The 27,692-nt window shown below is 38.4% G+C and overlaps 1 long non-coding RNA gene across 1 annotated transcript; it reads left to right on the forward strand.

The window, feature by feature from the left end:
• The first annotated feature begins 4,687 nt into the window (after nucleotides 1-4,687).
• On the forward strand, nucleotides 4,688-7,535 carry LOC130992759 (uncharacterized). The gene is made up of 4 exons (XR_009091386.1): nucleotides 4,688-4,736; nucleotides 4,817-4,855; nucleotides 6,561-6,640; nucleotides 7,238-7,535. It is a non-coding gene; the product is annotated as an uncharacterized LOC130992759 (long non-coding RNA).
• The last annotated feature ends 20,157 nt before the right edge of the window (nucleotides 7,536-27,692 follow it).

Raw genomic sequence — 27,692 nt, forward strand, 5'->3', positions numbered from 1 at the left:
TGGAAATGTTGTTGGTCGTGAATTCACGTTACTTCACAACTAGAAATATTGTTAATTGTGAATTCTAATTTTAGTTGTGAATTCATAGATCTAATTGTGAATTCAAGAACATTAAGTTGTGTTCACGATATTCTTATTTCACATTCTAATTCAACCTAATAATTTCTCTCACGAATTTCATCAAACACCTTACGTGCAACCACCATTTCACCCAATTTTGAGTAGAAATCCAAAAGCGACGTCTGAACAAAAACAACCTCACAGAAACACAACTCCCCATATCTTTAAATAACAAAATTATTAAATATGAATCGTGCTAAATGTGAGAGAGATCAATGGTAATCATCACGAAAATTGATCGAAATGGTTATAAGATTAGAGAACGAAAAGTAACTTACTTCTATTCATAATTTATTTACTTTCAAGACTAAACCTAACAGCTAAAATATATAAGAGAAACAAGTACTCAACATCAGATGTAGAAAAGGTGAATAACATAACAACAAAACTAAGCCTTTTCGATGATTTGGTTTCAGAGGCTTTCTCCGCCGCTGCCGCAGACTTCTTCGCAGAAGGACCAGATTAATGTTGGGCAACACTACGTCATTACCGATGGTGACACCGTGAAACAATTTCCCCAATTCATCATCGTTCCGCACCGCCAACTGCACATGCCTCTGCCCTAATTCCCAATTCAGGAGCCATAATTCCTAAATCAAATTGAGCATTTAGCGATTTTGTGGATATGGTGCAGCTTCGATCAGTCCGTCGGAGAGAGAAAGGGGAAGATCTTCGCCAGCGGTGGTGCTACGACCACCACGCTGCCGGAATCACCAACTCTGTTGCGGACGACGATGACTATTAGGTCCCTTGGGGTCTCGAATAGGTGTATGGAGAGGGAGGAATACACCTATAGGTTATTTTTCAAACGAAAACAAACTGACACAACATTTTTCAGTTAAAACAGATTAGTGAAACTTTGGTTGGCGACTGATATTGAACACTCTTCAGTAAAGAGATATCAGTTAAGTCAAAGACTTTAACTGATTCACGTAAGGCTTCAGTCGAGTTTGTAAAACAGATGAGTAATATGAATCTTACTGACTATCTGGAGATTTATCAGTTAGATTAATACTGGCAGAGGAATAGTCGTTATGATTAAACAAGTTGTCAAGGTTTATGTTTCACTTTGCTATTAATCAGTTTCAGTTGATAAAACGTTTGTGCACAGATAAGGAAAGTAAATACTGAAAGTGATAAACAACAAATGGATTTTTACGTGGTTCGGAAAACACTTCCTATATCCACGGTCCAGTTGATCAGACTGACAACTTTACTGGGCATGTGCTTACGGGTGCACAACAAACCTAAACAGCTGAAGATCCAATCTTCAGTACCAACACACTGGGTTGGATTTCTCACTCTTAGCTTCACTGAGACAAAACTATGCCTTTCCGCAAAGATTAAGATCTCTTGGAGTCAGAACACTGGTTTGAACTCCTCTCGGCTCAAACTCTTGATTCGGTCGGTTGAAAAGAGGTTCGAAAACTTGCCAACTAGATTACAAAGAACAGGTTCTCTGTAATCAGTTATACCTAGGCTTTGGATATACAATATTTACCTAAGTTCTAAGAGAATGTATGTAATCAACAGTGACTAATTTTTGGCTTTGTGATTCGCTTCTTCGATTCAAACTTTAGAATGGTTTTGAATTGCCGAGTAACGAATTTGGGAGCGTTTCAGCTTATCAAGTTGAATCGATGAAGATTGAAGTGATCCTCGAGCTCTATTCATAGGAGAGGTCTTGAATAGATCCATTGGCTGAAATGGTCTTCAAGAATTCATCCGTTGGAGATAGATTTGAACTTTGCTGAGGCTTCAATCTTCGAGGTTCCTTTGTTTGGTGAGAACGACTACTTTGAGAGCAGGAGATACGACATCTCTGAAAAGGTAATGACCAAAAAGGAAGGCTCTGCAGAGAAAGGACGATCCTTGAAATCTCTGCATTTAATGCAGCTGTACTTCTGGAGTGCGTGGCTTCCTTTTAACTTTGGAGGTTCAGTCCGAGGAAGAATGTTTAACTGATACTTGATTTTAGTATCAGTTTGCTGAATCCACGTGGCTCGCATTAATTAATCAGTCGTAACTGATTCTTGGACTGGTTAGTCAGATATCAGTATTTGACTCTGCGTTAATCGTTACATCAGTTGACAACTTCAGTCTTCAGTCTTCAGTCTTCAGAACAACAACTAAACTAGAAAAAGAACTCTAACAGTTGAGTTCGAACAGTTTTAGTCTATTACAAGGAAAACCTACTGATTTTGGTATCATCAAAACAAGGATTAGGATATTTCATTAAGTTCCCAACAATTTCCCCCTTTTTGATGATGCCAAAGCCACACATCAGTTCTAAGACAAGAAAAGACTGAACAAGAAGAGCAAGTTACTAAACAGGGTGAATACTATTCCCCTTTAACAATATAACCTATAAACTTGCATTCGAAGGAAAAACATAACAGTTCAAAAGAACAAAACGAAGACATAACTGAAGTAAATAATCAGAGCCTGGACAAAAAGGTATTGTCTTCAGGTTGAGATCAAAAGGGAAGTTCATTTCATTTCTTGAAAACTGATGAGAAATCAGTTACATTCCGAATCAGAACAAAAGAGAACAACCCTTACAAACTAAGGTCTCTGATCATACAACTTAAAGACAGTGTTCCAGATATCATAAAAGGCTTTTGAGTTACTGTCCTTGGTTATGTCCCAAACCTTGCACACAGCTCTGGCTTCCCTCTTAATTATGTCTCGATTGACACCATTCTTGACTCTTGGAGGGTAGACAATCTTCTTCAGTTGATAGGGAATCGTTTGAATCCTTGCTTCTTTCTTAGCAGCCTGAATTCTTTCGATCATTCCTCTTTCGACCCAGTTGACTAGGAAGTATCTCCAGGCTTCTCTTTGAACATCAGGAGACCGATTCCGATTAGCAAAGACTATCCACTTGGTATAATATTCCTTTAGCTTTTCCCACCAATCATTTAAATCAGTGGGTACCCAAAGATCTTTTCTTTCAAATCTATCCAGATAGGATACCAGGAGGCCTTCTTGAACATAGTGCCTCATTCTCTGTTCCTCTTGCAGACTGAAAGTGGGAGACGGAGGAGGAGCATTACTGACGCAACCTAAACACCTCTAGATTGACTTGCAATAGGACAAGGACACTCTAGCAGTGGTAAGCTAACCCAATGTGATGAGGAGTAATATATGCAGAGCAGAGGAATCAACTTGAATAGAGGAATCAACCTGAATAGAGGGATAGTTCGGGTCAGAGGAATCATCTACATCAGAAGAATGGGCTCAGTCAGAGGAATGAGCTTAGTCAGAGGAATCGCTGAAGTCAGAGAAATGCTCTACCATATAAAATAGTCAATGATAAGAATGACCGCTTTACCTGGGAAGCACCAGAGCAGAGGAATTGTCCGTTTATAGAGGAATCGCCCGATCACAGGCGATATTACCACTATACCCCTGACCACGCGGGGAGCATGTTCTTTAGGCCGAAATTACTTTTTTACCCCTAGCATGTATTCTATAAATACCCATGTACCTGTATCTTGTAAACACACGCTCTCTCTTAATATTACAACAATTTTACTCTTCTCCAAGCAATTCAACTCTTTCTCTCGATTCTCACGTTCAAACGCTAGGTAAAATCCGTAATCTAGATTAGGTGTTGATAAAATACTTTATCACAATGTCGTCTCTCAAGGAAGATCTTAAAGGGCAATTAATTATGTCACACGAAAGCTGTAAACTTAGATTATTAAACTAAAACTTGGAAAGTAAACTTAAACTTGTAAATTTAACTAGGCAAGAAACTATTAAACCCTAGGCAAAATTTAAACGAACTTAATGTAAAGCAACTTGGAATTTAAATACTAACTAGAAATTTAAATACTTGTAATTTAAAAGCTTCTAATCTAATTGAGCATAAAACTAAATTGCATAATTTAAAAGAAAGCATCATAAAAACACATAAACTAAATTACATAATTAAAATTGCAGAATTTAAAGTGCGTAATTTAAAGAAACGCAAGTAAAAGCAATAAAATAAACTTGATTAAGAAATACCGTAAAACGTCTCGAGAAGCAACCTGTCACGTGATTACAACTCTAAACGGAAACTAATCTAAAACATGAATTGAAAGAACTATAATAAACTAACTAAGAACAGAAATCGAAACTAAGACTAAGAATGCAATAAACCTAAACTTTGCTGCCTAGCGGAAACTAAAGATGTAATACCCCGTTTCCCTGAGTTAAATTTAGAATTTATTTTCGAAATTTAGAAGTAAGATGATTCACGCCGGATATAAAGAAAATGAATTTATTTTAATTCCAACGAACGATTTGCAAAATCCTTTTTGTAAATGTCAGTCATTTAAATTCTTATGCATTTCATATTTTTTTTAAATTGAGCATTTAGTATCTACACGAGCTATTTATTTAAGCAAACACTGAAAAATTATTACAGTTTTCATAGTACAACCCGGAAGGCTTTTTATTTTATTTTACTTTCCTTCACCTACTCTTCCACACCCACCTACTTCCTCCACCTTTCCTCCCACTTTCAGCTACTCCCACCCAACTACTCCTCAAAATAAGCACAAAGTAGAGATCAATCACCACTTCCTTTCTCTCCTCAAGTCACGCTGCTTTCGATCAAGAAGGGGGTAAGGATTTAATGTTCCTCCTTTCACAAACTGTTTCACCTCATCCACTACTAATGTGTTGGTGATTACTTATTCTGCAGAAACAACAAATTCACAATATACATCCCTCATATCTCAAGGTTTTTCCTATACTGAGAATCTATATTTCAATGTTCCATTATCATTATATTTTTTTTTATGATCCATACAAACACATCAAGAGAGCCATAGCACACACTCATTTTATTTCGGCAAGTATTACAGTTACAATAGAAATTTCATATATGTTTTTGATAAAAAAAAGAACAGAAGAATACACACGCACACATGATGATATATTTTCTAAGCTATTACATTTACAAGGTTTGATTTTTGCCAAGGAAATGAGAAATGAATGATGAAAGAACAGATTTCTAAACAAAACCCTAACTTTGCTATACTTGTGAATCTGGACTGAATATGAGGCTTGAACCCCTGTTTTGTATGTGTGAGTCGAGAGAGGGAGAGGGCAGCCATGGTGACTCTTCGTCGCCGGCGGTTGACGGACGGCGACGGAGCCGCGGTGGTTTCCGATCTGCCAAAGAGGGGAAAGGAGATGAGTATTTCAGTTTTTAATAAAAAAAAAGGGAAAAAGATGAGGGAAGAAAAAAAAGAGAATAGGGAATTAGGGCTTACCTTAAGCTGCCGGATGACGGAAGCGGCGCCGGTCGTGGTGGCTCCAGCCTTCGGCTGGAGAAGATGAACCAGGCGCGGCGGCGACGTGGAGGCTGTTTCCGCCGGGTTAGGTAAGACAGAGGGCGAGAGATATGAGGCGAGGTGATGGCTTGTCGCTGCCACTTCGCCGGAGCGCGAGAGGTTTGAAGAGAGTCGAGGGAGATAGAGGGCGCCGGTGACAGCCGCCTCATCTGCTGCTGCTGTCGGCGGTGGCGTGGTGGCCGCGATGCCGATGGATGGCGGCGGCTTCTCGCCAGAGAGAGAGTGGAGAGTTCAGCGCAGCGGAAGTGTGGTGGGCGTGTCCTGTACTCACGGTCAGAGAGAGAGACGAGGGAGGCGGCAGCGCCTCGCCGTCGCCAAGGTGAAGGCCGGTGCCGGGTTCTGTGAGTGAAGGGAAACGAGGGAGGTGATGATGTGAGGGCGGCGGCCGTGATTGATCGCGGCGCTCTTCGCCGGAGAAGAGGGCGGCGCCGCACCAACCCCTGGTGTGTGCGTCAGTGTGTGTGTGCGTGTCATCTGAGTGTGTGTGTGCGTGAAATTAAGAGAGGGAGGAGAAAGGTAATAGGGTTTGGGTTTTGGGCCTGGATTGTTGGGCTTTTGGTTTGGGACCTGGCTTTATTTCAGTTGGACCTTTTATTTCAAAAGAGTTGGGCCCGATTTATTTATAATAAACTTGGGCTGCCCTTGTATTTTGGGCTACGAAATTTTATAAAAATGGGAGAGTATCTTTGATTTAATTATTTTAAATGGGCTACCAATATTTATTAATTAGACTTATAATATAGTTTGATTAATTATTTTAAAAAAAATATATATTTGTATAATAATATAATATTATTTTTATTATGTGCATATTTTAAGAAAGTACTTATTATATGTTTTAAGCATGACATGAAATTGCATTTGCATTATGCAATAGAAAGTTTTATGATTTAATTGGATTTATTTATAAATTCAATTATTAAAAGAAAATCTAGTAAGGATATTGTTGGTGTCCTTAGCTCAAGAATTAGTTTTCAATTTTTATTATTAAATTTGAAAACCCGGCGTGATGAATCAAGTATGTTTAGTACATCCACTAAGACTTTAAGTTAGCTTCACGAGACCTATTAAGAATAGAATTTCTTGTAGGCTTTATGAACCAAGGAGATTAGCGCTGCTTTCCCAAGACGAGTTTATGTGATTATAATCTTCAGGCTTTGCCTATCCAGGTGGGCATTACTTTTACTATACGTATATAGAGATCCCCTGCGTGTCGTAGGCCTCTTATACGAATATATGCATGAGATGATTTTAACTGTTAATTTCAGTTTATTATTATGTCCAAATGATAAATGACTCTTATGAAATAAAAATGAAATGTTTATGAAATGAAATGAAATGTTTATGAAATGATTGACTGCCAAAAATGTTTATGTTTTTATATGTATCCTATCTGTGTTGGTTCGCCAACTTTAAAGGAAATCCAATTGGGATCTTATGCTAGACAAAGGTCGCTATCTAGGGTTAACGTGTACACTCATGGAGACCGCGAGTCGCTTGCGACCGGTCTTGGCGTCCGTGGTAAGGAGGCCTCCTTCCCGGCGCGTGACAGAAAGGGACAGATATGGATCATATGAAGGAAAATGATCGGCCGATCGACTTTATGAAAATGAAAGAAATATTTTAGTAAGCGCAGGTCATTTAAGAAAACCCCTGTGTGTTACTGTTATGGCAGTTCAATTTATATATGTATGCATGAATGTATTTTCGGCTATGCCCACTGAGTATTTTTATACTCAGCCCTGCATGTATTTCTAAATGTGCAGGTTGAGCAGCTGATGAAATGGAATGATGTTGAGCGGGTGCTCCTTTGACATTTCAAGAAATGTAACCTTGAGTATACATCTTCATATGTATATCTCACACGTTTTCCGCTGAAAAACACTTTGATTAGGATAACTCTATGTTATGAAGTTGTGACACGTGTTATTGGGTAACCTACCTTAATCAGTTCTCATTTATGTGTATGTGTTATAAGTATCCAAATGATCATATATGATCCTAACTTTTTATTTATGAGTGATATTTTCATATACTTTAATGTTAAGTAATTGTCCATTTCCATTTCTTATTGTTCACACCAAGTCATAACCTCGGTTAATTCGTCATTGGAATAGTGGGCTGTGACAGAGTGGTATCAGAGCGGTTCGTTCGCTCTGGCCCTAGAAACCTTATTCTAAAGAGTCGAGTCTAGTTTGAATCTTTAGATTTACATGGGTTCATATGGCACCGCTCAACACTCCATTGCATCGTGCTCAATCAAGGAAAGGAGGTAACTGCAGTTTCAACGTTTTAAAGATGTTACTGTTCTAAAATGCTTCATGAATATGTTTATGTGAAGAGCATGTTATGATGAAATGTTGAATGTTTTGCCTTTCATGGCATATTTTCGCAATCTATGATGTTATGATCAGACGAATGATACAAAAATTGACATATGTTTTTTCGGAGAACATAGATTGCTATAAGTTGCATGATCACAATTTTAAAAGAACATAGACTACTAGATTAGTAGGATATCTCTACAATTTAGATTCTTAAGGTGATGAGGTAGAAGAATGAAAGAGAACTTAGAGCATTTCAGCTCCCTTAAGAAAATGATGGTTCTTTTGAACTACAAAGAGGAATGAAAAGATATGTACGAGGTAAAGGAAAAGCACATAATGACGATACAAGACAAATTCAAGGTAAACGTTGCATCAAAGGTTGAACCATAGTCTCTACGTTCAAATGTTCAAGTGCGACGGAATATCAAATCGACTTTTGCTACAGGATAGATTTTAAGAATAGTGTGTTTTGCCTGTGTACATATGTCTGTGTGTATATGTCTTAAGAGAGGTTTGGGGTTTGAGATCAATAGGATAGAGAACCTTAAGATAAGTTTAGTTGTCATAATGAACTTATGTTTTGTTATGTATAGTATGTTCATGACTCTCCAAGTTCGGGACGATATTTCCCGTGTGACTGGGAGGTGATGATGTTGGACCTGGCCAGTCCACATGATCCAAATCTCAGTAGACGTCTTTTGGGTTGAAAACCCATGTGTTTCAACTTTCGGTTGAAAAGCCAGATGGGTTCTTACTCGAGGTCATTTTGTTCGACCTAGTAGTTAATCATTTCATACCCTATGGTCATTCTTTTGATTCTCTTGAACAATTTCTACAACACCTTGCTTTGATGTTGTGTTGAGTTTGAGCCTTGCAACTCGTGAGTTGTCATAATAGATCCCCTTGTTTGATAAGACCAAGAAGTGTTAGTCTACCGATGTAGTATACTACCCAAATTATGGCTTCGTATAATTGTGTCTCATTGTAATTAGTTGAGATTAGTCTTTGTCCTATAAATGATATCGACCACTCATTATGATAGAAATTCAGAGTTCAAGCTAAGACCGTTATATAGTGTTCGAGTACGAGGACTTAAGTTAATTGGTCTATGATAGTTTTAAAATAGATTCATAGGAAAGTGTTATGCATGTGATAGGTAACAAGAAATGGGTTGATGACCATTTTGGTCTTTGGAAAATAGGATACTCCGTAGATGAGCCCTAGGAATGAAGTAGGAGTAATGAACTGCCGCAAAAGGACGAGGGAACTTATTCTCAAGTAAATTTCGTGTAGATAAATTGGAATTGAGAATCCAATTGATATGAGGAGAGACCCGAATCTATTCTAGATCGGAAAGTTAAAGTACTAAGGAATAAGTCGATACCCTTAGTAATAGTTCTTTGGAAGCACCATCATCAAGAAGAGGCGACATGGGAACTCGAGTTTAGCATGAAGGAGAAGTACCCAGAATTATTTTCATGTGGTACAAATTTCGAACGAAATTTCTTTTAAGGAGGATAGTATGTCATACCTTGACTTTTAATTCCTGATTAAGGGCTTAATTATTAATAATTAGGGATCGGCATCCATTATTAATAAAAAACTGGTTTGATTTATCTGATGTGATTTAATCGTTATATATGTGTTTTAATGTGCTTAGTTAAAGGAAATTTTTATAAATGTGGTGCATAAGTTATAATTGGTGAGTTAAGTGTATTTATATGAGCCACATGAATTTTAAATTATGCATGAAGTCATGAATTTTATCTAAATTTGATAGTACATGTAACACCCCATACTTTTCCCTATGTTGTGAGATAGTGTCTTAACACTATTGAGAGTACTGAGATGTCAGAGAGATTGACTGTCCTATTAATAAAATAGGAATAATGAGTTGGAAATAGAGTCGAGAAAGAAAGAGTGAAAAACCTTGATAAAAAAAATCGGTCGGAGAGACGTCTAGTTTGTCTGTGTTTGCCGACTGCTTTGACGTGATATTATGTGAAATTACGTGACTGATTGATTATGTGAGTTTTGTTACGTATATCATTGTGAGCAAGTTATTATGATTTTTATTTGATGACTTTAGCACTTGGAATTTTAATTAAGTTTTCAAAGCAAGTGCAGTTTATTTTTACCGAGAAATCAAAGAATGCCGGTTTAAAAAAAAAAATTTCAAACAAAATATTTTCAAATTATTTTTTTTCTATGATGAGGAATATTATAATTGAGTGAGTGCACTACTATTAGTGCCATATTTATTTTAAATATTGGTCACCAGAGTTTTGTGTCATAGCATTGCATTAATTAGTAATTAGTCTTTTATGATTTTATTAATGTAGCTTAACACATGATTTATTCTAGACTACACAACCTTACACACACATGATTATTTTAATTTAATAAGCATGTGATTAATTTCCTTAGCCTTACTTGAAGTGGACGTGTGGTATGAAGATGAAGATGAAGGGATTAGTGTGTAGGTTTAGGGGGGACAAGTATTAAATGGTGAATAGTATTTGGTCTCCAATCATCCTTCCTAAGCAAGACAAATTCACTTCATTTTCCTCATTTTCTTCACCATTCGGCCACTCTCAATTTCTCTCCATCTCTTCCGATTTTGCTCCAAAAGATCACCATAGATGAATCACCAAAGCTTCCAAGTTCACATCAAGATCAAATCCTCCACCAAATCAACATAAACACCTTTCAATTCTTGAAGATTTCAAGAGGACCGTGGGGTTTGGTTTGAAGAGTGAGAAAGGAAAACTTTGATCTTTGTTTAATCTTGGGTAAGTGATTCTTATTTTTATAGATCTAGATTGTATGATGTTATATGTGAGTATATGATCATGATTGAGAAAGAAAATCACCCCTCCCTTGTTCTTAACCTTTATTTGGGGTGAAAAATGAGGTATATGTGGTGTTTGTTGATGATTGATGTGTGTTGTGAAAGTATATGCTTTGAGATGTGAAAGTCGATTGAGTTTAGTTTACCCAAAAATTTGGAATTGGTGAGTTGATGTATTAAATGATGAATTGATGATGAGAATGAGTCTATGTGATGTCTATGATAATGATTGACGGAGTAAATTGATTATTTGATGTCAATTGATGAATTTGAGGTGAGTTAGTTTAATAACATTTGGGATATGTGTATCTATGCCCTAAATTGTAACTGATGGATTATATGTGAGTTTAAATGGTTAAAATTGATGGATCTATGATTAGATTAAAGATTCATGTGTGTTATAAAATTTCAAAGAGTTTAGTTTAATAAAAATTAGGACTTTTTGCCTATGTGTTATTTAAGTGATTTTGGTTTATGATATATGTAATTGAGAATGATATTAGTGTCTAATTATGTTTGACTAGGTCTTTTGTTGGCTAAATAAAATTTTGACTTAGTTTAGTTTATATGAGTTTTCGAGTTTTCATATATTGAGAGGTTCTCCTACTTTCGTTTTCTTTTTATATACAACCTATTTTAATAATATATTGAGAGGTTGATGATTGGTAATGGGGTCTAATTGCTTTATGATCATTATGTGAACGCTTGTCATGCTTTTATTAAGAGTTTACGTTGATACGTGAGTTTTCATTAAAGTTTAGTTTGCTAAAATTTGGGAAGTTTTTATTGATGATGAGATTTGATGAATTGATGTCTTATATGTGCTATTAAATGGCTCAATTTGATTAATCTAAGGTTGGATTAATGATTTATGCATGTTTTTAAATTTTCAAAAAGTTTAGTTAGATATAAAATAGGGCTTTTTGATTTATGTGCTAATTATTTGAATTGGCTAAGGATAATTGATAATAAGCATGATAGTAATGATAGTTAAAGGTTAATTTCGCTAATTGTTGATTATATGTGAAATTGCTTGAGTTTAAATTACTAGGATTTGGGTATTTTTGAATTATGAGATCAATGTTTGGATTAATGATGTCTATATGCTAATTGGACTTTATAAAGGACTATGGCATGATTAAATTGAGAATTTTGAATGAAATGAAAAGTGTTAGTTTGAGGAATAAGATGACATACATGTGTATCTATATGTGTATAATGAGTTATATGATGAATGAGATCATGTTTGAATAATTGAGTAATTTTGTGCATGAAAATGAAAAGAGAATTTTAATGATGCGTTCATTGAAACGTTTTACTAGAGATTTGAGGTTATGATGTAAGAAGAGAGTCAAGATTTGAGTATGATGAGTATTATAATGTGCCTGAATGTTTGTGAGTGTTATATGTGTTTAAAATGAGCTTTGATGAGTTTCCTTGAAGGAATGTTGAGTTGAGTATTTTAAGAGTTTAAGATGAGATTTTGGTGAATTTCGTAGGCCTACTGACCTACTGTGATCGACGATTTTTCAATGTCAAAAAGCTTTGAACATTTTATACCAAGTCTCTACATGAGTCTTGAGAACATCGGTAAAATTTCAAGTCATTTGGACTTCGTTTACTATTTTTATAAAATACAAAACCGAAACTGCACATTACTACCGAGAGTTTCAGAGAGAAGGGGAAAGAGTCATTCATTTCAGTAGCTTCTTGTGTGATCTAGATTTCCAAAATTTTATGGTATTAACCTTATTGTGTTAGCTAGATATCCACAAAATTTGAGCCCAGTTCGACAACATTTACTATTTTTAAAAAAATCCAAGTTTTCGATTGCTCAAAATTGCCGAATATGGTAGACTGTAGTAAAACAGTCATATCTCTTACAATACTTGGAGTTTTTGACTCTACTTTTTTTTATATATGAAAATAGACTCGAAGACCTTTCTTTTGGTATGAGTCTCGAGTCCAGGAGGTGTCGGAGTAAGAACATGTTAGATTTTGAAGTTGAGTCAGTGTAAAAACAGAGCATGTTTTGATAATGTTTGATTGTATTTTCTTATGTGCCTTATGTGATTGTGTTGTTTATGTGTTGAATGAGATTAGACGAGCCTTATATGAGAGATAAATCGAGACTTAGTACCATAATTTTCTTGAAACCTATCCTTGAACTTAAGGATTTGAGATGAATGGAGAGTTTATATAGAGTTGAGTAAAGAGATAGAATATGAGATAGAGCATGAGTTAAGGCTTTATGAGTATGGATTTTTTTAAAAGGATTAAAATGTTTTAAATCAATTCCTTTTTAATGGAGTTTAAAATGCTTATTTAAGTCATTTATAAATGAATAATGAGAAATGCGTAAAAGAGTTCGTAAATGAATCGCGGCATGAGATTTTCAATTCCCTAGTAAACTAGGGAGATATTATGAAGGAACAAGCAATGAACGAGACTCTTACCACCGAGTCACTACAACAATTGGAGAAGGAAAAAGTTCACGCACAAACAAGATATGTACACCACCTCAAGATGGAGGTAAAGAAAAAGGAAATGGAAGGAAAGCACTAGAACTAAACTTGAGGTATAACCCAACCCCAAGGCTAATAGGCTCAAGCTAAGAGAGTGAATGCTTTGGCTAAAGTGCCAGAAGCTACATCAAGAATAAAGTTGGAACGCCACCACAATGGAAACTTAGAAATCCCCATTAAATAATCATTTGGAAATGAGAAAATGAGTTTACATGGCAGAAGGAGTGCCATTAATCTTTAAGTGAAAGTTACCAAGATGATGAGAAAAGTTTGATATTAGAATTCCTAGTCAAATCTGAGAAGGTGACTTAGGACGAAGGAAACAATTAAGGTAGTTCACCACTTTACTAAGATGAAGTGGGTGAAAGAATGTTGTTAGGTCCTGAACTGGTCCAACATATGATTGAGAAAGTCGACCACATCAAGCAAAGAATCAAAGAAACTCAAGATAGACAAAAGTCTTACGCCGATAAACGCCGATCAGAATTAGAATTTAATGTTGGGAATCGAGTTTTCCTCAAATCTCTCCCTCAAAGGGAGTTATACGTTTCGGAAAGAGGGACAAGTTACGACCCCGTTATATAAGACCTTTTGAGACCCTACAAGCATTGTGGATGTATACAATACGTATAGCACCTCGCAATTAAGAAAGCATGTGATTAAGCAAGATAAAGTAGTCCTAGCCAGGACCTAAGTTGTGATGAGAAATCAGTCCAGATACTTGATCGCAAGATTCAAGTTTTACGAGGCAATAATATTGTTCTCGTCATGTAGTGGAACCATCACAGGATGAAAAATGCCACAAAAGAGATGAATGAAACGAATGACTAGTATCACAAGATAGAATACCAGATATGCAATTCCGAGGACGGAATTTTTATAAGGAGGGAGGAATGTAATACCCCGTTTCCCTGAGTTAAATTTAGAATTTATTTTCGAAATTTAGAAGTAAGATGATTCACGCCGGATATAAAGAAAATGAATTTATTTTAATTCCAACGAACGATTTGCAAAATCCTTTTTGTAAATGTCAGTCATTTAAATTCTTATGCATTTCATATTTTTTTAAATTGAGCATTTAGTATCTACACGAGCTATTTATTTAAGCAAACACTGAAAAATTATTACAGTTTTCATAGTACAACCCGGAAGGCTTTTTATTTTATTTTACTTTCCTTCACCTACTCTTCCACACCCACCTACTTCCTCCACCTTTCCTCCCACTTTCAGCTACTCCCACCCAACTACTCCTCAAAATAAGCACAAAGTAGAGATCAATCACCACTTCCTTTCTCTCCTCAAGTCACGCTGCTTTCGATCAAGAAGGGGGTAAGGATTTAATGTTCCTCCTTTCACAAACTGTTTCACCTCATCCACTACTAATGTGTTGGTGATTACTTATTCTGCAGAAACAACAAATTCACAATATACATCCCTCATATCTCAAGGTTTTTCCTATACTGAGAATCTATATTTCAATGTTCCATTATCATTATATTTTTTTTTATGATCCATACAAACACATCAAGAGAGCCATAGCACACACTCATTTTATTTCGGCAAGTATTACAATTACAATAGAAATTTCATATATGTTTTTGATAAAAAAAAGAACAGAAGAATACACACGCACACATGATGATATATTTTCTAAGCTATTACATTTACAAGGTTTGATTTTTGCTAAGGAAATGAGAAATGAATGATGAAAGAACAGATTTCTAAACAAAACCCTAACTTTGCTATACTTGTGAATCTGGACTGAATATGAGGCTTGAACCCCTGTTTTGTATGTGTGAGTCGAGAGAGGGAGAGGGCAGCCATGGTGACTCTTCGTCGCCGGCGGTTGACGGACGGCGACGGAGCCGCGGTGGTTTCCGATCTGCCAAAGAGGGGAAAGGAGATGAGTATTTCAGTTTTTAATAAAAAAAAAAAAGGGAAAAAGATGAGGGAAGAAAAAAAAGAGAATAGGGAATTAGGGCTTACCTTAAGCTGCCGGATGACGGAAGCGGCGCCGGTCGTGGTGGCTCCAGCCTTCGGCTGGAGAAGATGAACCAGGCGCGGCGGCGACGTGGAGGCTGTTTCCGCCGGGTTAGGTAAGACAGAGGGCGAGAGATATGAGGCGAGGTGATGGCTTGTCGCTGCCACTTCGCCGGAGCGCGAGAGGTTTGAAGAGAGTCGAGGGAGATAGAGGGCGCCGGTGACAGCCGCCTCATCTGCTGCTGCTGTCGGCGGTGGCGTGGTGGCCGCGATGCCGATGGATGGCGGCGGCTTCTCGCCAGAGAGAGAGTGGAGAGTTCAGCGCAGCGGAAGTGTGGTGGGCGTGTCCTGTACTCACGGTCAGAGAGAGAGACGAGGGAGGCGGCGGCGCCTCGCCGTCGCCAAGGTGAAGGCCGGTGCCGGGTTCTGTGAGTGAAGGGAAACGAGGGAGGTGATGATGTGAGGGCGGCGGCCGTGATTGATCGCGGCGCTCTTCGCCGGAGAAGAGGGCGGCGCCGCACCAACCCCTGGTGTGTGCGTCAGTGTGTGTGTGCGTGTCATCTGAGTGTGTGTGTGCGTGAAATTAAGAGAGGGAGGAGAAAGGTAATAGGGTTTGGGTTTTGGGCCTGGATTGTTGGGCTTTTGGTTTGGGACCTGGCTTTATTTCAGTTGGACCTTTTATTTCAAAAGAGTTGGGCCCGATTTATTTATAATAAACTTGGGCTGCCCTTGTATTTTGGGCTACGAAATTTTATAAAAATGGGAGAGTATCTTTGATTTAATTATTTTAAATGGGCTACCAATATTTATTAATTAGACTTATAATATAGTTTGATTAATTATTTTAAAAAAAATATATATTTGTATAATAATATAATATTATTTTTATTATGTGCATATTTTAAGAAAGTACTTATTATATGTTTTAAGCATGACATGAAATTGCATTTGCATTATGCAATAGAAAGTTTTATGATTTAATTGGATTTATTTATAAATTCAATTATTAAAAGAAAATCTAGTAAGGATATTGTTGGTGTCCTTAGCTCAAGAATTAGTTTTCAATTTTTATTATTAAATTTGAAAACCCGGCGTGATGAATCAAGTATGTTTAGTACATCCACTAAGACTTTAAGTTAGCTTCACGAGACCTATTAAGAATAGAATTTCTTGTAGGCTTTATGAACCAAGGAGATTAGCGCTGCTTTCCCAAGACGAGTTTATGTGATTATAATCTTCAGGCTTTGCCTATCCAGGTGGGCATTACTTTTACTATACGTATATAGAGATCCCCTGCGTGTCGTAGGCCTCTTATACGAATATATGCATGAGATGATTTTAACTGTTAATTTCAGTTTATTATTATGCCCAAATGATAAATGACTCTTATGAAATAAAAATGAAATGTTTATGAAATGAAATGAAATGTTTATGAAATGATTGACTGCCAAAAATGTTTATGTTTTTATATGTATCCTATCTGTGTTGGTTCGCCAACTTTAAAGGAAATCCAATTGGGATCTTATGCTAGACAAAGGTCGCTAGCTAGGGTTAACGTGTACACTCATGGAGACCGCGAGTCGCTTGCGACCGGTCTTGGCGTCCGTGGTAAGGAGGCCTCCTTCCCGGCGCGTGACAGAAAGGGACAGATATGGATCATATGAAGGAAAATGATCGGCCGATCGACTTTATGAAAATGAAAGAAATATTTTAGTAAGCGCAGGTCATTTAAGAAAACCCCTGTGTGTTACTGTTATGGCAGTTCAATTTATATATGTATGCATGAATGTATTTTCGGCTATGCCCACTGAGTATTTTTATACTCAGCCCTGCATGTATTTCTAAATGTGCAGGTTGAGCAGCTGATGAAATGGAATGATGTTGAGCGGGTGCTCCTTTGACATTTCAAGAAATGTAACCTTGAGTATACATCTTCATATGTATATCTCACACGTTTTCCGCTGAAAAACACTTTGATTAGGATAACTCTATGTTATGAAGTTGTGACACGTGTTATTGGGTAACCTACCTTAATCAGTTCTCATTTATGTGTATGTGTTATAAGTATCCAAATGATCATATATGATCCTAACTTTTTATTTATGAGTGATATTTTCATATACTTTAATGTTAAGTAATTGTCCATTTCCATTTCTTATTGTTCACACCAAGTCATAACCCCGGTTAATTCGTCATTGGAATAGTGGGCTGTGACAAAAGATTAGGGCAAACGATTGATATAACTAAGTCTAACTAAGTGCCGGAGGCAAAAGGATTGATTACAATGAATAACAAGGCCCTATTTATAGACTTCAATACAATCCTGATGACCATCAAACTTGCCATGCAAAGCTGGACTCTAAAGGGAATAGAATCGTATAAAGGAAGGAAAGTCCATCAAAATCGTGCTCTGCAAGTTATCTCCACTCTGGCGAGAATTGGCTACTCTGAACGTTCGGCTCTGGAAAGTATAGTGCAGAGCTAAAAGTCGGCTCTGGCATTAGCGCGCTCTAAAAAAGGCAGAGCTGAAACGTCAGCTCTGCATAGTTTAGCTCTGCAATTCAGATCTGGCGAGTAGTGCAGAGCTGAAAGTCAGCTTTGCATAAGTTGACTCTGGCAATCTTTAGCTCTGCTCTGCCGAGTTCACTCTGGCGCGTAAGTTAGCTCTGATAATTTAGCTCTGCTTATTTAGCTCTGCTCTGACGAGTTTGTTCTGCTCTGGAGATTTTAGCTCTGCATAGGGAAGTTCAGCTCTGGAGACTTCAGCTCTGACTCTGCAAGTCAGCTCTGCTCTGCTACAGAGCTATCCTCGCAGCTCTGCTCTGGCGAGCTTCTCTGCTCTGCTCTGCAGCGGGCTTTTCGGCTCTGGCGCGGGCTTTTCAGCTCTGTACACCAGAGTGTGCCTAAAAACGCCATTCTTAACCCAAAATCTCCAAAATTACACTCTTCTATCTATAAAACCTAAATCTTCTGCAAAGCATAAAACAAACCATAAAACGCACCAATTTCCAGAAGATTTAACTTAAAATATGCACATGCAAACCCCCAAAATTAGAACAATTAAGCATAAATAAACCCCCCACACTTAGCCTTTTGCTTGTCCTCAAGCAAAATTCGTATGAATCCTTGGAAGAGATTGGTTTCAACGATGCTTATTTCCATCCAAGCATTCAACAAGTCAATTCAAAATTTTGCAATTAACATACATCTCTCTATCATGCAAGTAACTCAAAGTTTAAGAAACAACAAAACAGTAATGCAAGTAATTTGATCAGACCCAATTCTCCTCTAAAAGTGAATTCCCTAATGTGATCGCCTTTATAATCAATATCACCATTTTCCCACACTTTGTGTGCTTAAGTTTTGGACAGTTGAGCCATAATTCATGAAATAAAAACCATTTGGATGTAATCCAAAGTCTTTTCACGTGGTTTCCCATGCTCATAGTTAGACTAGAGGAGCAGAGACTCAGAGCTGTCATGTTTCAGGGCTGGCCAGATGTTTCAGAGCTGGCATTTTCAAAACTGGCAATTCATCCAGCATTTTCACAGATAAGGATACGATCGTATGCAATCACAATGACAACACTCCTTCTAGCATCTACCGGACAAATCACGTTTTACTTACTTACAATCGTGTTGCAACAAAACTCATAATTCTTTGCATAAACAAGAAACACATATCAAAAGTAAAATAAGAATAACCACCATTCATTCACAAACCCGAAATTCACATCGAAAACCATCTTCTCTTCCACAAATTCATAAAAATTAGCAAGTATCAAAGAAAAAACTAAGTATAGAAAGATCAATCTCGCCCAATTGAAAGCATAAGCACAACACCCCCCACACTTAAAGCATGCCATGTCCTCAAGGCACAAAAGAAATAAGTAGAGTTAGAAAAATGTCCCTGATTATCGGCATTTGAAAAACATAAGCTTTGTGAGAGGCGGCGAAGAGTAGGATTTGCGGTCTGTGGCAGAGTAGAATTTCAGCGCTGGCAGTTACAGAGTGGAATTTCAGCTCTGACTTTGTACGGCAGAGTCAGAGTAGACATGCAGCGCTGCATTCTTCAGAGTAGACTTTCAGATCTGGCCAGTTCAGGCTGGCCTTTTCAGCGCTGGCGGCAAAGTCAGAGTAGAAATTATAGCGCTGAAAACAAAGATATTAACACCCAAAAATCAAAGTATCCGCACAAGCAACCAAAACTTAGGAAAACACAAAATAAAAACGGAAAGCAAAGAACAAAAACTAAAAACAAACCAACGGTGGGTTGCCTCCCACCAAGCGCTAGTTTTAAAATCGCCAGCCCGACGTAGAGGAATCCTTAACCAAAGTCACTATGAAACGTCAGCTGAATTAGTCCTTGTGAAAGCACGTCATCTTCCATGTCAGCTGCAGGTCCTCTTAATGAGCAAGCAGTGCTCATCACACTCAACATTCTCTCGAACCAAGAGCTAGGTCGAGAGCTCTCCTCTTTCTCATCCTCCAAGGGCGGCACACTCTGCACTCTTTGCACATTATCATCTTTGCATTGCAGCACACCAGCCATTTCTTCCTCAACGGTTGCATCCTCTTTCACGGTAGTTGGCAATTCATGAAAGACATTAACGTCGAGTGGAAGCTTGGCCAAAAACTCATCTTCAATGGCCACCTCATCCTGCCGATTATCAAGAAAATTTTGTATAATTTCGTCCTCTTCCAGGCTGGTGCACATCAAATTCTCCTCAGCAACTTTTTGGCATGTGCTCTTCAGAGCTGGCGGGAGAACGTCTACTCTGGCATCTAGCGTCAGAGCTGGCAGAGGAATTTCTACTCTGGTGTCCAACTTCAGAGCTGGCAGAAAACTTTCTGCTCTGGCATTCAGCGTCAGAGCTGGAATTGTCAGAGCTGGCCGAACGGGCAGAGCTGAAATCGTCAGAGCTGGCCGAACAGGCAGAGCTGGAGTGCTAGGCAGAGCTGGCAAAAGACTGTTAGCTCTGAAAATTTCTGCTTCTTCCACAAGGTCAGAAATCTCAACAAGAGAACAAATATGCATAGAAGAGTTAGAAATAACAGGCTTTTTATCAAAAACGGAGAATGTTACCGATCTACCTGACCCGACCATACTCAAAGTTCCAGAACCCACGTCATTGCGCGTCTGGGTAGTAGCCATAAAAGGCCGACCAAGTAGAACAAGCTGCCCATTCTCTCCGGTAATACCTTGCCCTACTTCAAGCACCACAAAATCAGCTAGCACCGTGATTCCTCTCACCATGACTTCGACATCCTCTAAAAGTCCACGTATTCTACTAATTGCTCCATCAGCTAGCTGAAGTCTCGTGTTTGTGCATTTAAGCTCCTTTTCCTTCTGAAGGAATATTAAACTGAATTAACGTTCCGCTTTGCCCGATGATCGTTTCTTGGTTATTATTAATTTATCATACAACGATTAATCCTAACATGCTCCTATGAATTTAACAGCTGCACGTTGGAGTTCAGAAATACCTGAAGAATTCAGAAGAATTCGCAGATTCGTATCTGAACAGACCAGTCAGCTTCAATCCTTCGTTTTGAAGCCTCAAACGTCCTCAAATCGTATTTCACCCAGAAATACGACTTCTTCGTCTTCGAGAGAGCTTTCCGTGGCCACCTGATTCGTCTGAATCGGAGTTCTGTGGAGGAAGTTATGGCCGTTTTACGGAGACTGCCAGAACTTGGTTTCCTGCGAAAATCTGACTCCAGCTCAGATCTTCTGAACTGTATCCCGCTCAGCTTTCACCGTTGGATGGACAACGATCTATGAAAGTCCCAAGAGAGAATGCTCCACACGCCTCCCACAGCTCTCAAAACCCTAATTTTTATCAGTCTGTTTTCCTGAGAGCTGACAGCTGTATTTAATAGAATTAAATACGTGTGGGACGCTTGGAATCTGCAATAGGCGTTCCTTCTCTCCTTCTAGGGCTAGGAGACTTTGGGCCAGTCCAGGGACCAGATACAAGGAATAAAGATTGGCCTCAAATAAATTAATTTATCTATGGTCAGCCCAGACCATAATTAATTTATAAATATCAGTTCATTCCACTAGAGAACTGATACTGACTTACCCCTTTATTGCCGGTGATGAGTCGGGGGCTTGTATTTAGACTTATTAAATCTCCGTATTTAAAATATCCGACATCCATTAATTAGTTAGAGCTCTGACAGCTTAAATTAATTAATCTCTTTATAAATCCTTAAGCAGTACCACTCAAACTTTATTATTGCGCCTGAACTTAATCAACCTGCAGGGTTTAGCGCAATAAACCTTATTGAGCTCCTTAAGGGGATGTCATTATCCTATACCGGATACGGGTACTAATACAGATAATCAAATATCATATATTAACCGCTATCACCCAAGATACAGAGTACTCGAGTTAGTATATAACTTTCACCCATAGTAAGTCAAAGTGATATACGAAATAACATATATATCTGAATACTTATTAGTATTAAGATCTTATAAGTCACCGAGATCTTGATTCTTCACTTAAGTCAGATAGAAGAATACATCTCAACTGTGGTCCTATCAATACGTAATGACGTACCAGTATAGATAAGTAGCCAAGACAAACTACTTCCATCTATACTGCAGCCTAAACCAATAACTTGTCCTAGCTAGAGTTATTTCGGCTGTGATCATATTATATCTCTTAAGGTTATTCCAATTATATGGTCTTCTGTGATCTACAACACACCATATAATCTACTTATATAGAGATAAAGAACATACATATGCAATCATGAACACAATCAGATAGTGAACTTAGGAAACATTGTATACAAGCATAAAACGTTCTTGCTTTCAGTATACAAATCCAACAATCTCCCACTTATACTAAAGCAAACTTTTAGTATACAATGCGTCTATTTACCAATCACCTAACACTTCTCCCACTTATACTTAAAGTTTCCTAAGTGGGTGGCATCAATCTGGCATCAATCGCATTCCCATCTTTCAATGACCATTTGCGATAAGCCTTTTGTGAAAAGATCAGTAGGTTTCTCCAATATGTGAGAATTTATTCTTTGAGCACATAACCTCGATTTACGAATAATCGTATAACTTGGTACTTACTCTCCATGTGTTTGACCCCTTGTGGTTCTAGGATTCCTTAGAGTTTGCAACTGCACTTGAGGTACCACGAAGGTGATGCTCTCACGCAAACTAGGAATCACTCTTAGACCCTGGAGGTAGTGGTCAAACCAAAAGGTTTTACCTCCCAAGGAAAACACATAGCTCGAGGTAATTATTCTTTATTCCGGTCAGCCTGGAAATCCGAAACCGTATAATCCAAAAAGGGAACTAAACTGTCTAACTGGTAAACTACCCTTATTCTCTAGTCAAGGACTTGAGAATATAATTTTACCACAGTTCAGTCTTAACTAGAACTATACTGATATCTTACAATCATGCTAACTGCATAGCAAATATAAGATCTCGTATATAGCAATCCATACATGAAGCTATCTACTGCGGAAATGTAGAAAACTGCCTTCATTTTCTCAACCTCAATAGGCATCTTAAGACATAGTCTTTAGATCAAGGAACGCCATATCTAAAAGGTAGCAATCCTTTCTTGGCGGTATTCATACTAAAACGAGTATTCTCAGTATCAGTGTAAGACACTCGAGATAAGCCTAACATCTTTTTCTAGTGATCCCTTATAACCTTGATCACAAAGATGTATACTATACCTCCTTAGTCTTTCATCTGAAACTGTTCGGATAACCATTACTTTATGTCTTGACAATAGCTCCATATTGTCGCCAATTAGGAGGATATTATCTACATAAAATGCAAGATAAACCACATCACCGATGACACGAGAACGATTGACACGAGATGCTTCTCTCCCTCCCTCACGTAACCTTCAGGTTGTTGCACATGGATGTCCTTACCTTTTCCAAGGTAATGTATATGACATCCATTTGCCAGGCCTCGATGGTTTAAGTGAGCTGCTATGGGTAAAATGATTCGAATGTTCTGAGCATGGCACTGACCAAAATATCATCATAACCTATACCCTTACACTGGGCATAACCTTTCGCCACCAGTCTAGCTTCGGAAGCTACGACCTTGCTCATTCGGGCATGTCATTATCTTGTATACTCACTTTCAACCTAAGGCTTTACTGCCTCCTGGTAGCAAGATTTTTCTAGTATACACCCATATTCTTAATGGATTGCTCCATTGAGGCGTGCTAGGAATCTACATTCTCGTCTTCCACTAATTCCAAGTAGATATCTGGGTCGATTCTCTTATATTCACTACCAGGGACTGAATCCAAAGATCTTCCCAAGAACATAAATCGATCGGGTTGTCCCACAACCCTCCCATTACAATGGATCTGTGGTGGCACATGTGTGTCAACAGTGCGTGCAGTGTCTTGTGGTACAAAACTCTTGCACACTTGGCTTGGGTGATGGAATCGCCTGTCTAATGTCTTCAATTTCTTGAAGCACACTATCTGACTTGGATTAATGATTATTACCATAGTCCACTACTAAGAATCGTATGTCATTGCTAATAACCACCTTCTGATTCTTTAGGACTAATTGCAAAGATGCATAACTCATCATCGGACATATTTTTCCAAGAGTGACCTATTTCTTCTCTCCACCACACCATCTTATATAGGGATTACACGGTGTAGTAAACTGGGTTGGAATCCCAAACACTGACAATGAATCAGAAAAGATCATTCCTAACACATTATTGGCCCTTTATTCCCCTTTGCCATGAATGACCCGGTCTCCATCTTTTCCTCTATACAGAATTCGCAGGTTCCAAATGGTACAACCTGGATTGAATCCAATGTACTGTTTAGACACGAACCTTTGGATCATGTTAAGTTAGATGTGACCTAATCTAGGGTATCAATATATGTGTAAGATCCTCATGAGAGATTAGCCTTAATTTTTCTCTTTCTTTTGTTCGATGATGTAAATGCAATATAAAGGTACTTTGTAGACAAGTTATAGTATGAAGAGAGATGTTCAAAAAATACCAGAATAGACAACTTTGTCATTTCTTATGATAGAAACACCACTATCAAAAAAGACATGTGATCCATCTATTCAAAATTTTGAAACATGATAAGGAACTCTAAAAAAACTAAACTATGTCTTTAGAACTTAAAGACAAGTCTCCAATTGCAACAACTGCGACTCTAGTCACGTTGCCTATGAAGACAATCATCTCATCACTTTTCAGCTTCCTTGTCAGCCTAAAAGCCATGCAAGGTGCAACAATCATTATCAGTTTCTCTCGTTATCCACTACTCACAACTGAGTAGAAAACGAGCTGACATGTCTCAGTTACTATAGCAAGTGAAGTACCTTAACCCTTTGCCTTGAGTATTGAAAGAAGAAATCTCCAATACTCAATCTTATCACACCACTACTCCCACTATTTCCCTTATTTTTCTTGCCCCTTGGACCCTTCTTCTTCTCGTATTTTGACGAAGAAGATGACCATCCTTTGGCAATAACAAGTGTTTGCACATCTTTTCCCCACAACTTCCTTAGCTGTAACTAGAACATTCAACAACTCAAAAGAGCATTATCTTTCTTGCTCATAACAGCGTTGAGGCAGAAGTTCTTAATTAAAAGACTTGGGAAGAGATTTCAGGATAATATCGACTTTTGCCTCACCGTCGATACTCCCACTGAGCAAGTCAAGTCCGTCAAAAAAATGCATGACATGCTCGTGCACTGAGCTGTGCTCACTCATAAAAATAACAAGATTACTCTCATCAAATTTAAATGAGCAGCTCAGTCCGACTCTCCAAACACTTTCTTGAGATTCAGCATGATGCTAATAGCATCGTCCATGCCCTGATGTTGAAGCTACAAGGTTTGTATCATTATACTCATAATATAGCATATAGCCACATTATTCGTCTTATGCCACCTTTTATGTAATTCCTTTTTCTCATCAGTTGACTCATTGTTCGGACCATAAGAACGTGGAGTAGTAAGCAACACAAAGAAAACTTGTGTTAATTTGTGATAAAGATAAAAATCCAAAACTGCGTTTCCATTTTATATATGTGGACCGGTTAAAAGACTTTGTGTAAGAATAAAAATAATAAGACACATAGACATATCTGAAAGTAACGAACATAAAGCACATAATTCATAACAATAATATTGTAACTTTTTGATAAAACAATATTAATGAAACCTCCAACCGCTCAAAGAATCCTATGTACAAGCCACGTTGGGTGGACGTTTACACACGAACTCCTCAACCAGACTATTTACCTAGTCATTTAATTTCCATCCATGTCAACTTAACCTTTTGACAAAGGAAATTAATAGTTGGCACCTTAACTAGACCATATCATTATCAAGAAGGGACTCCTTTGGGAGTTGTACATTGTACTTGATATGATATCTAAGCAATGACCACATTTTAACCTTGAAAATTAAATTCTCGAAATTAGCATACTCACTCGGACCATGCCGCTTTCAATTTAATTTTCTTGGTTATCTTATTTAATTCCATTCTCCAAAGTACTTGTGAAAATTACACAAGTAAGCCACGTTGGGTGGACGTTTACTGCATAACTCCCACTACTTCAATGGTTTAAATATTTTTTATAGAAACCTCTTCTGACAAACTTATGAAAAACAAATATGAAGTAAGCCACGTTGGGTGGACGTTTACTCACATTGCTAATCACTTTGTCTAGAGACCGCATGTGGAGGTCTACATAATTTTAAGAATAAAAATTATTAAGTAATAACCACAATTTAACCTTGAAAATTAAATTCTCGAAATTGACATACTCACTCGGACCATGCCGCATTCAATTTAATTTCTTAGTTATCTTATTTAAAATCCATCCTCTAAAGTACTTATGGAAATCATACGAGTAAGCCACGAGGGGTGGACATTTACCGCATAACTCCCACTACTTAAATGGATTTAAATATTTTTAATAGAAATCTCAACTTAACAAACTTGTGAAATCAAATATGAAGTAAGCCACGTTGTGTGGACGTTTACTCATATCGCCAATCACTTTGTCTAGAGACCGCTTGTGAAAATCTAAATAATTTTTAATCATCTATAAAATTATTAATACAGCTTAGTCTTTTTCTTTCAAAAGGTTTTTGATCATGCTCAACACATAATCCTAAACATGCTCTTGTAGAACGCAACACGTAAAACATGCTCGCAGAATTCTAAAACATGCTTAAGAAAACGATAAACCTACTATCATGCTTGTCTAAGCGCAGTTAATAAAGCATATTAACAAGCAGAGACGAACAAAAGCAGGTAAGGAGCATAAGGGATTAACACCACGGCATGCAAAGAACAGAAATAAAGAATTAAAATTCTTCGTGACCCATTCGTGGAATCCCAACATCTATTCTATTACATTTAAAACAGAAAAGAAAGCCCAAAAACAAAACTTGGCCCGAACACATTAGGCCCGTCTTTGGAATTTAGGGTTTGGGCCCCCTAGGGTTTGGAAAACTCGGCCACCTAGGGTTTGGGACCCCCTAGGCGCCGCCGCCTCTCTTGGCAGCCCGCCCTCCGCCGCACAGCCGCCCCCAACGCTGCAGCAGCCCGCCGGCAGCGCACGGCGCTTCCAACAGCAGCAACAGCCGGCAGCAGCCCTCGGCGGCAGCCTCCTGTGCGAGCAGCAGCTGCCCGGCGCGGCAGCCCTCGCCTGGCTCGGCCTCCGGTGCATCCAGCAACAGCAGCGGACGGCGACAGCAGCTCCAGCATGCGGCAACAGCAGCGGCAGCGTGCCGCCCGACGGGCGCGCAGCGCGCAGAGCGCGCAGGCGCAGCCCCGGGCGCACACCGCCCCCACCGGCTGCTTCCCCGTCGCACGCCCTGCCCAGCCCGCCTCGCCTCGCCTTGCCTCACCTGGTAATCTCGGTGACAGCAGCACACAAGCGCTCGTGCGCGCGCTACCCTTGGCGCCGGCAGCCCGTGCCTCACCGTACCCGTCGTGTCCTCCTTACACCGCTCTTCGTCGTTGATTCGTCGTCATCTTCGTCTCGTTCCTCAATTTTACAGATTTACAACGGAAAAACAAATACAATTTGAAATCCTAATCTAACCACGGATTTTCTCGTGGTGAAAAACAATTACAACGTCAAAACGACGTATCCCACGAATCAACGAACCACGAAGAACAACAACAGTTAAAACAAACGCACATTATTAATCGTACATAAATTAATAATAGAGCCAAGAAATTAATCCTGGGCTCTGATACCAATTGAAGGAATATTAAACTGAATTAACGTTCCGCTTTGCCCGATGATCGTTTCTTGGTTATTATTAATTTATCATACAACGATTAATCCTAACATGCTCCTATGAATTTAACAGCTGCACGTTGGAGTTCAGAAATACCTGAAGAATTCAGAAGAATTCGCAGATTCGTATCTGAACAGACCAGTCAGATTCAAGCCTTCGTTTGAAGCCTCAAACGTCCTCAAATCGTATTTGGCCTAGAAATACGACTTCTTCGTCTTCGAGAGAGCTTT

Source organism: Salvia miltiorrhiza, chromosome 7 (genome assembly GCF_028751815.1).
Source record: "Salvia miltiorrhiza cultivar Shanhuang (shh) chromosome 7, IMPLAD_Smil_shh, whole genome shotgun sequence".
Lineage (NCBI taxonomy): Eukaryota > Viridiplantae > Streptophyta > Magnoliopsida > Lamiales > Lamiaceae > Salvia > Salvia miltiorrhiza.